The following is an 11063-nucleotide window of genomic DNA, read 5'->3' as shown; positions in this document are numbered from 1 at the left end:
CTAAATTGTGTATTTCTGCATGGCGAATTGGACTTGATGGCCCTTGTGGTCTCTTCCAACTCTATGATTCTATGATTCTGGCATGACATTTGACTCTAGGAAGAATGTGCATGCACACAGTGGTATACTATGTCCACACTACAGTCAGCTAATCTGCCATGCCAAGTCAAAAATTGTTGTATAGTTCTCAAAGGCTCTTACTGCCAGATGCATGCAATATGTTACTTAAAATATGTTAATATTCCCATACTAATCTGGGACAACTTTTTGCATTTGCTGTCTGCTGAAGAATCGCATGTTCACTGTGCAATTATCTTATAGATGATTCTTGGAGAAGCATTGGTTTCTTTGTTTCACAAACTTAGTTGGTGTCAAAGTCTTACTTCCTGCGCTACTAGTAGGCCCTGCGCAAAAGTGAGGCTGCACCCTAGAAAGGGCCCTGGAACACTGCATTGCAAGGAACGAGGGGTAAGGGGGCCAGCAAATGATTTAAAAGAAACTTGTTCACCATTACAGATCATTTCATTGAGAAATCTTTGGATAAATTTCCCCCGCCCCCCCAAAAATTCCCAGCATTCCCTGGACTTTAGTATGAAAACCACAGGGCAATAGCATACAAGATGCAAATCTATATTATTCAGGTAGGGAGTTTGATTGAAGTCTTTTGACAGAAAGGGATATTCAACAGCCTCCATCTTTTCCTATAGTATACCTTTGTCAGCATAAAGATCTCAGGAGATTTGTGAATTCACCCACTATTTCCTGGACTGCCTTTGTTCTAGAATGCTCCATTTGGGCCTTATTGTCTACTTAGTTCTGTCCCCAAGGCACTATGACCCAAGCAGAACATTCTAGAACAAAAAAAAGTCAGGAAATGGCAGATGAATTCACAAATCTCCTGAGATCTTTATGGTGAAAAAGGTATAGCTGAGGCCAAAAGCTCAGGTGTGAGTTTCCTCAGACTAGTTCTTGTTGTATTTTTCCACAACAGATCTTACCCCTCCAATGAGCATCGTAAAACTGATATCAAGAAGCGTCTCAGCATTGGGACCTTTTTGGTTTGCTGAACAGATTCTCACATCTGTGATAGATACAGTTATAGTGGGAATTTGTAGGTGAATAAGGAACTGGACTTGTGGAATTGAGGTACTTGGGCGTTGTTTGCTCAGTTAAATAATTTCTGGCTGAAAATAGGAAAGTAGTGTAGATGCCGACAACATCCCTCACATTCATCTGCACTTGTGGACCACAATTGCTTGTACATTTATGTTCACACAACTCATCCAACCCAGTCAATATCCCTGTTCTCTGACCACCTTCTGACCCCAGCATCTACCTACTACACTGGTCGGACACCCTCTCACAGTCCTCAGGTTTCTTTCATCCACTTAGATCTCTTTAAAAGTGATCAACCTTTATGTTCATACCCATGACAGGTGGTAGTCAGCAACCCAGTTAAATGTGCTTCACCCTGCCTTTATATGTAAGTCGTTTCCAGCAGACTCTGAAGAGGCAGCATAGCAATAATTAATTAATTAATTAATAAGCAAGCAAGCCTTTATTTAGACCTCACAGACTTTTGCGGAGCTTGTCTACCATTTCCAAAATTCCAACTATATTTTTTAAAGTAAATGCTATTGCTCCTTAACATAACACACAGCTGCGGAACAGACAAATGCCTTTAGTGTGATCCAGTAATGCCACTTTAATATTATTTAATAAGAACCACCTTGCTAAAAGTTCCATGCGGTAGTGCATTGTAGCCAGGGTTAGCCTGATGAGAAAGTTACAAGCAGACCTGAAAGGTCCATTGCGGTCAATTTAAGTTAGCAGTTCTAAGTGTTGGCTCTTAATTCAAATGTATTTATTGATTCAACTATCTATTTAGTCAGCATATTTATACCTTGCTTTTCTATAGTCATATTCAAGGCAGCTTACAAAATACAATTTAATACAATAGCATACACTATAACAATAATTCCAAAAGCATAGTCCTGATTTGCTTCTTATACTACAAACAGGAGCCTTGTGGCACCAAAAATAATATTATTTCAGTATACAGTTCCCTGGACAAAGTAGTTTCAGAGGGTAACTGTATTGTTTAGCAGTAGAATAGCTAGATTCAAGTCCAGCAGAACCTTAGGAACCTAAGGAAGGATTCACAAAACCTTATGCAGTAATAACTTTGTTAAGTGTTTCAAGGTGGGGTAAGCCTCCTGCTTAAATTAAAAGATCCTGACCCCCTTTTCCACTTGAGTAGGGGTAAGCCCCGGGATCCCAAGTCTCAAGAAGTGCCTTTGAGCAGATTTTTATTCGGTTGTTCGCAATATAGAATAGTAGACCCCCGAAGTGTCACGGACCAACTGTTGTTCTAACCCAGGGGTAGGGAACCTTTAACACTCAGAGAGCCATTTGGACCCGTTTTCCACGGGAAAAGAAAACACTTGGAGCCGCAAATAATTTTTGACATTTAAAATAAAGATAACACTATATATATTGGGGTTTTTTTTACGTTTTACTCCGCTCATTCTGAGAAGCGCATGGATGCATCCACCCTGCCACCTCGCAGGTGGGCGGCGGCAGGATGGGGCCAGCTGCCTCGACTCCTCACCGCCACTGGGAGCGCTGCCCGTTCCGCCAAACCGGGCGGGCAAGCAGGGGAAGCTCCGCCGGGCGCACTCCGCAGCCACGTGGCCATTGGTGCCACCTCCGCCTGCTGCCTGCTGGGTGGGCAAGGATGAAACCGGTGGCTCGGCCTCACCGGCCACCGGGAAAGCGCCCACCCCGCTCCAATGGGGCGGGCGAGAGGGGAAGCCTGCGGCGCAGCCCAGCCGACCGCGGGCAGTTGGTGCACCCGCCCTGCTGCCTGCAGGGCGGGCAAGGATGGGGCCAGCGGCTCGGCTCGTGGAGCCGCAGTGCAAGGGCAGAAGAGCCGCATGCGGCTCTTGAGCCACAGGTTCCCTACCCCTGTTCTAACCCTACCTAATCCATTCAGTCCATTCCAGACGGGCACTTGGGTCAAGTCGGTCACAGCAAAACAAAACAGGACATCTGATAAATTTGACAAAATGTAAATTCCAACATAAGCTTTCCCGAGTCACAACTCTTTGCTATCAGATGCACCAATTTCTTTAGTTAATCCAATGGAGTAAATGCAGGCTCACAACAGTTTATGCAGGAACACATTTTTTTTTTTTTGCATTTCTGAGCTGTCACTGGACTCCTGTTTTGTGGATGTGCCATGGCATACCCCCTTGCCCTCCGCCCATACTCGGAAAGGCGATCCTGTCTTTTATCCCCCTAAAAAGAGAGCCACCGTGGTGTAGTGGTCAAGAGCAGGTGCACTCTAATCTGGGGAACAGGGTTTGATTCCCCGCTCTACCACTTGAGCTGTGGAGGCTTATCTGGTGAGCTAGATTAGACTGTGCACTCCAACACATACCAGCTGGGTGACCTTGGGCTAGTTACAATTCTTGAGAGCTCTCTGAGCCACACCCACCTCACAGGATGTTTGTTGTGAGGGGGGAAGAGAAAGGAGACTGTAAGCCCCTTTGAGTCTCCTTACAGGAGAGAAAGAGGGAATATAAATCCAAACTCTTCTTCTTCCAAAAAAAAGTCGCGCGCCGGTCGCAAGCCCTTCCTTGACTGGAGAGGTGGGGAGGAGAGTCAGGGAGGGCAATTTGTTTAGGGACGACCCGAGTGGCGGTCGCGGCAAGAACGGCCATATAGATCAGACATAAACGTTTCCTGCAGGGCCCCTCCCAGATGTCCGCACCGGGACTTCGCAGTCACCCACAGGGCCCGGCCCGGGTTTTCCTGCGAGCCCTGTGCGCCAAGCGCAGCTCCTGCGCCCTGGGCGCGCGGCGGAGGAGGCCGGGAGCGGAATTCCCAGGGCTGCGCTCTCCCTCCCCGCGCCCCACCTCCACCCTCGCCCCGGCCCCCAGTGCGCATGCCAGGGAGGAAGCTCCCTCGCTCTACCCCCTCCTCTTCCTGGCACTGAGTCCAGGGGGGGAGGGAGTGGAGTGAGACAGACACTGGGGGGGTGGGGGCGGAGAGCACCAAGGATCTCTCGCACCCTGACCCCCCACCCCACGCGCCCACTGCAGGGGGCACCACCCAGAGCCCCCCCCGGGGAGGGGCGGGAGGACAGACTGGAGCTGGCAGCTGCTGCTGGGGAGGGGGCACCATGAAGCCAGGTAAGTGCCAAAAGGGGCCCCCTGGGCACTCTCCGGAGCCGGGCTGGGTGGTACGTTTGGCAACGGGGCGAGGGGATCGCCAGTGCCAAGAAGGCGAGCCGATCTTCCCCGACAGCTTTTTCTGACAGTTCAAACTTCTGCCGGAGTTGTGGAGTGGGGGGAGAAAGCGGTCAGTTTCCAAAGGGGGGGGGGGGGGGAGAGGAGAAGAAAGAAAGATAGGTCTGCTTGGCGGCCACCTCTCAGGTACTTTTTGTATTGGAGTGTGGGGAGAAGCTTGGAATTAAATGTCGCTAGGATTTCCCCAGGACACTCCCCCCCCCCCCATGCAGAGGAGTGCTGGAGTGAGATTGCCTGCAGTTCACTTGGAGTGCACACCCCAAAATTCAGGTGTAATCATAGTGGGGGGAGAATTTGGGCAAAATCTGCAGGGCTCCAGAGCCTGCCTGGAGAGTGGTAGTTTGGCCCTAAAGAGTGATTTCCTCCTATCCAGACTTTTCTGACACCCATACAGCAGGTGGTGAGTTTTGTTGGAAAGGCAAGTGACATGTCAAGGTTTATAATTCCCCCACAGCCCCCTTCTGCGGTGTTAATGGGTCACCAAGCACATGATCCCTGTGGATTTCTCATATTGGTGTTGAAAAGATTCAGCATTTGGGGACAGAATTGGGGAGGGGGGCTCAGATGCAACCCCAGGCTTTCCCTCTGCTGCCTCTGAAATGGGATTCGGAGGTATTAAGGACAGCTTCCTAAACAATCTAGACTGAAGGTAGCGGTTAGGTGAGTCCAATTTCTAAATTTCTCTTTGCTTGCACAACAACCCTTCCAGCACCCTGGCATGGACTAATGCCCAAATATTGTCCCATTTGCTTTCTGAAAAGTCGTTCACCAGGTAAGGAGAACCCTGGGCTACCGGGATTTGTGTGATACTTGAAAAGGTTTCCTCAATGTCAGTAGGTTCAAGCTAGAAGAAAACTGTGGTTTGCGCTGATCCAGGTGGTTTCATAAAATATTCTCACACAAGCTTCTTATAGTCCCTAGTTTATCCTGCAACATCTCTGCTGTTTACCTGAGTTTTCCTACAGCAAAGTCCCTGTGCTTATAAAAGAGGATTTGGTTCTCCTCTGTCATTGACTTGATCCTTCACAATTGATAAATTTTTGGAAAACAATCCAAGCAGAATTTCCAGCATCAAATATAATCAGCTGAGCTGGCCTGGTGTTTCCTGTTCCAAGTGTGATCACATAACACACAAGATGTCTCACCCCTCAAAAATTGAAAATACTATCTATCATAAGAACATACATGTTGCCCTTTATACAGTCAGTGTTCCTGACCAGCACAGGTTGCTACCATCTCTCTCTTTCTGCTTGAGTCTAACAAGGGTCCTGACACAAGATCACCTTTTGCGAGGTGTTATTCCAGTGGACTATCTCAGCTGTGCTCTACTCGCCTCAGTGATCTCAAGAGTATGTTCTTCAAGGACAGGGGGCCATTGCTCATTTCACACAAGACCTACCATCTCCATCTCGAGGCCCAGTCTCAGTGGGCACCAACATCATCCTATCAGTAGCACATTTCTTTTTCGTCATCTTTTATATGCCAATACAAAATATACTTACTAGCTTCTCAGGAGTCAAAGGATAAGCACCTACAGTGCAGCTAGACAGAAAAGAAGAAGAGAAATGTTTTGCCCGCTCTTAGAGTTTCATTATAGTTGTCTGATAGTTACCCCCTCAGGTTCAAGATACCATGACTCAATACCACTAAACTTCTGCACCCAGTCTTGGGAAGCCCTTTTATAGAGGCATAGACCCACCTATGCCTGGCTCCACCAATGAGAGTAGGTGAAGGGGAGGGGCCAACTCTTGCTTCAGGGACATTCAGTAGCTGTGTTAACTCCACCCAGCTGTAACTATATGGTGGTTAGGGTTGTCAACTTCATAACTGACTTCTGCCCCTATCCTTTTAAACAGTAGGTATTAGAAAAGTGCAGGTATTAGAGACAGTCATGCTTTATGGCCATTATTATTGTGAAAGCCCTGAACTACAGGTTTCCACATATCCAGTCTCAGGGGAAGACACTAGGGAAGACCAGGTCTTCCTTTGCTTTCCTGGCCAGGGACAACTTTAATGAAGTAGCCATGTGTGGTCAGGTGTTTACTAATGTCGCAACATGGTATTTGACCCATGCGTGGCTCATGGCTGGCTGGCTGGCTTGATGAGCGTAGATCTTTCAGCTCATTCTCCAAGCTTGTAAATAGCTACTCTCCCAGCTGGTTAGTAAACATGAATCATGTCCAGGCCATCCGAAGATTTAAGTTTTACAAAATTATGGTCCCGTGAATGGCTAAACACAGGTCTGTGTAATCAGATGGGCTAGCAGAATCTGTTTGTGGACCAACAGCTTGTGTGAACTGTTTGCAAGCCTGTGCCCCTTCATTGCTCGTACTTCCAGACCTCACAATCATGAGCATTCCTACTGGAGGCCAGCTATAGTATACGACAATGATTGTGCAGATTGCCAACTTTTTCCACTGTCCCTGCTCCTGTGCTTTTTAACAGCAGCTTTGATCAGCAGATATTATCAGGCAGTACCCTGTCTGGAGAAGAATGTCTTTGCCCTTTCACAGATGCTTAAATGGGTGTTATTTACCAGGTGATGTTATTGACCTCCATGCCATGAAAAGCTTTGACTGCCCACTTCCACACATTAAGCCTCTCTTAAAGGGACAAGTAATTTCTTCTCCGGGCATGTTGTGGCAACCCTACTCTTGTCCTGACTTCTAAGATCTTAGCAAGCCCTGCTGTTTGTGGAAGCAGGGCGACCAGGTGGCTAGAGTTGCCAACAGGCCTGGAGAAAAATGGGCATGGCATTAAATAGCATCCCAAGATGCTTCTAATATGGAGAGCCGAGTTTGATTCCCCACTCCTCCACCTGAGTGGCAAAGGCTTATCTGGTGAACCAGATGTTTTTCCGCACTCCAACACATGCCAGCTGGGTGACCTTGGGCTAATCACAATTCTTTGGACCTCTCTCAGCCCCACCTACCTCACAAGGTGTCTGTTGTGGGGAGAGGAAGGGAAAGGAGCTTGTAAGCCACCTTGAGTCTCCTTATAGGAGAGAAAGGTGGAGTATAAATCCAAACTCTTCTGCTTCTATTAAAGGGGCAGACAATTTTTTGGCAACCTAATGATGGTACTTTGTGGAATCCCTTCCCTACCTTCTTGATGCCTGCTGCGTTGGCTTTTAAGTGTTAGGCCAAAAAAGTTGTATCCAAGCTTTTAGATAAATATGTTTTTCATCCCCTTAGTATTTTGACAGTGCCACCTCCTGGGATTCTGGGATTTGACTAGCAAGATGTGGGTGCTTTCTAAGCAGCCTCCACTAACTGCAAAGCTACCCCTTAAGGCTTATCTTATGTGAGCAATTTTATTATTATTTTATCATTGAGGTGGCTTTTGTTACTGAGCAGTTTTACTGTTGAACTTTTCATGAATTGTTTTACCTATGCCATTTTATTATGCAGTCTCCATTGTACTTTTTAATCTTTTGTTAACTGTCTCAAGCAAGATTTTGGACAGGTGGGGGGAAATATTGTAAATAAACAGTAAATAAATGAGCCGTCTTTGTATAAAACGTCACCTTTTGGGGGGGGCAGATCAAATAGCTTCTAGAGCAGTGATGGCAAACCTTTTCGAGACCGAGTGCCCAAATTGCATCCCAAAACCCACTTATTTATAGCAAAGTGCTGACATGGCAATTTAACCTGACTACTGAGGTTTTAGTTTAGAAAAAATGGCTGGCTCCGAGGCGTGCATTACTCGGGAGTAAGCTTGGTGGTAGTTGGTGGCTTTGCTTTGAAGCAACCGTGCAACTCTTCCAATGGGTGAATCATGACCCTAGGAGGGTTTACTCAGAAGAAAGCCCCATTGCCAGCAACCAAGCTTACTCCCAGGTAAAGGATTTAGTTCTTCGCATAAAAATCAGTGGGTTTTAACAGGGTTACCTATACTGCTTCCCCAAAACTAGGTCTTAGGTTTAATGCTAATAATCGAGCCCAGCAGCCCAGGCCAGCCTAGATTGGGGGGGGGGGGGACTCTGTTTGCATGTGCCCACAGAGAGGGCTCTGAGTGCTACCTCTGGCACCCGTGCCATAGGTTCGCCATCACTGTTCTAGAGGCACAGGATCAGATTGAGCCAGGGTTTTGTTTAAGGCTTTGTGGGTGTGGAGTTGGCAGCCATAATTTTAGGCGAAAGGTGTCCAACTCTGGTGCTTCAGATGTTTATGAACTACAATTCCCATCAGCCCCTGCTGGCATGGCCAATTGGCCATGCTAGCAGGGGCTGATGGGAGTTGTAGTCCATGAACATCTGAAGTGCCAGAGTTGAACACCCGTATTTCAGGTAGTGTCTTATCAGAAACTTACTCCATTGTAGACTTTTGCACTAGAACGAAAAATGTGATAATTCACCCACCCTACTCCCTGGCAAGATCCTTTGTCACTAGAGTTACCAATGGGGCTGAAGGAAAATTTGCTTTATCGCTTACTATAAGAGAGGCTTACTATATGGGAGAGGGCAGCTGAAACTTTTCATGGCATGGTGGTGAATAAGCTCACCTCATAGAATCATAGAGTTGGAAGAGACCCCAAGAGCCATCCAGTCCAACCCCCTGCAATGCAGGAACACACAATCAAAGCACTCCTGTCAGATGGCCATCCAGCCTTTCTTAAAAACCTCCAAAGGAGGAGACTCCACTACACTCCAAGGTAGTGCATTCCACTGTCAAACAGCCCTGACAGTCAGGAAGTTTTTCCTGATGTTTAGGTGGAATGTCTTTTCCTTCACCTTGAACCCATTACTCCTGGTGCTACTCTCTGGAGCAGCAGAAAACAAGCTTGCTCCCTCACCAACATGACATCCGCTCAAATATCTAAACAGGGCTATCATGTCACCTCTTAACCTTCTTTTCACCAAACATCCCCAGCTCCCTAAGTCTCTCCTCATAGGGCACGGATTCCAGACCTGGTGAATTACATGCTGTGAAGCTTTTATTAAAGGGACAAGTGAGGGGAAGCAGCATGGTGTAGCCTGGTATTATCAAGTCTTAGAAGTTAAGTGGGGTCAGTACTTGAAATGAAGACCACCAAGGGAGACTCCGCAGCGGAAAGTGATGGCAAAGCACCGTTGGTTCTCACTCACCTTGAAAGCCCCTTGATGGGGTCACCATTCTTTGTTTTTAGCTTGACAGCAAATACATACTTGAAGGCATAGGACATTTTTTTCCTCCTGGTCTTTGGCAACCCTTTATGTGGTCCAGGGAGAATTTTTATACCAATTGTAAAGGAACTCAACAAGGGAGTGCTATAGAAGAAGGCAGAGAGCAGAGTTTGGATTTATATCCCCCCCTTTCGGTCCTGTAAGGAGATTCAAAGGGGCTTACAATCTCCTTTCCCCTTCCCTCCCCCCCCCCCCAACAAGGAGCTTGTGAGGTGGGTGGGGCTGAGAGAGCTCTGAAGAGCTGTGACTGGCCCAAAGTCACCCAGCTGGCATGTGTTAGAATGCTAATCTAGTTCACCAGATAAGCTTCCACAGCTCAAGTGGCAGAGGGGGGAATCAAACCCGGTTCTCCAGATTAGAGTGCACCTGCTCTTAACCACGACACCACGCTGAAAGAAGGCACAGTGATGGCACAACAACCAGAAAAACAGCAAGCGAAGCTCCATGGCATGGGGGTGTGATGGTGGGGAAGGCTTCACATGTTGTTTTTCTGCTGGTTGGTGCAGGAAAGCATGCATCCCGAGGGTGCTCTCTGGACCTGCAAGTTTTAGTACCAGCTTTTAGGATTTTGATTAGCTTTCTAAGCAATCTCCAGTAATTGCAAATAAAGTGCAAAAAGGTTCGAGGTCCCCCATCCTTCGAAGCCCATGCTTATAGGTGAAGGGAGTAATTTTACAGTGCAGTCCTAATAGTTATACTCTTCTAAATCCACTAAAGTCAATTCACTTAGATGGGTGTTAGCATTTCACTGTAAATGACCATGATTACAAAAACAATGACTGACTCTTCTTCCCAGATCAATTTGTATTCATTTATTTAGTTGTTGATATGCTGTTTTCCTTGTCTTACAACATTGTTCTCTTCCATTGTCTCTTCTTAGCAACCACCCTGTGAGGTAGCTTAGGCTGAGAGTGCGACTGGCTCACGATCACCTAGTGGGAATTTGAACCCAGGTCTTTCAGATTGAATAGCAGGAAGTATACAGATGTGGTACTGTGTATATATCTTGCATCCCAAGTCCTCAGGGGCAAGATAGAGCTTTTACCCTGAAGCCTCCTGGCTGGCTGTGCAATTTTTCTAGAAGAAGAAGAGTTTGGATTTATATCCCCCTTTCCCTGCTGTAAGGAGACTCAAAGGAGCTTACAATCTCCTTTCCCTTCCCCACACACAACAAACACCCTGTGAGGTGGGTGGGGCCGAGAGAGCTCCAAAGAATTGTGACTAACCCAAGGTCACCCAGCTGGCGTGTGTTGGAGTGCACAAGCTAATCTGGTTCCCCAGATAAGCCTCCACAGCTCAAGCGGCAGAGCGGGGAATCAAACCCGGTTCTCCAGATTAGCGTTCCCCTTCTCTTAGCCATTACACCACTGCTGTACAGCTTGGTGGCACCCAACCAGGAAGCAGGCTGAGGCCTCAGAGTTGCGTTGGCCTAAACCTGGCTGTTGGTGCATCTGGGGGCCTGGCCAGGGGCATCCAGGTAGGGGATGCCCTGGTTATAGCCCTCAGTCTTAATGCCACCCAAAAGGGTGTTGTAATTCTGTTTTGGGCTATGGAGCACTGTCAGGCAGCTGGGGATTTTCTTCTTT

At 47.3% G+C, this 11063-nt stretch overlaps 1 protein-coding gene across 2 annotated transcripts in view; it reads left to right on the top strand.

The window, feature by feature from the left end:
* The first annotated feature begins 3868 nt into the window (after window positions 1-3868).
* MBD6 (methyl-CpG binding domain protein 6) overlaps window positions 3869-11063 on the top strand; it is a 38587-nt gene continuing 31392 nt past the window's right edge. The window contains exon 1 of one of the 2 annotated variants that reach the window (XM_048491666.1): window positions 3869-4196. The gene's annotated coding sequence lies outside the window, so the exon portion shown is untranslated. The remainder of the gene's footprint in view (window positions 4197-11063) is intronic. The other variant, XM_048491665.1, reaches the window with a different exon arrangement.

This window comes from Sphaerodactylus townsendi, linkage group LG03, assembly GCF_021028975.2.
Source record: "Sphaerodactylus townsendi isolate TG3544 linkage group LG03, MPM_Stown_v2.3, whole genome shotgun sequence".
Lineage (NCBI taxonomy): Eukaryota > Metazoa > Chordata > Lepidosauria > Squamata > Sphaerodactylidae > Sphaerodactylus > Sphaerodactylus townsendi.
This window is presented reverse-complemented; position numbering and strand designations above follow the sequence as displayed.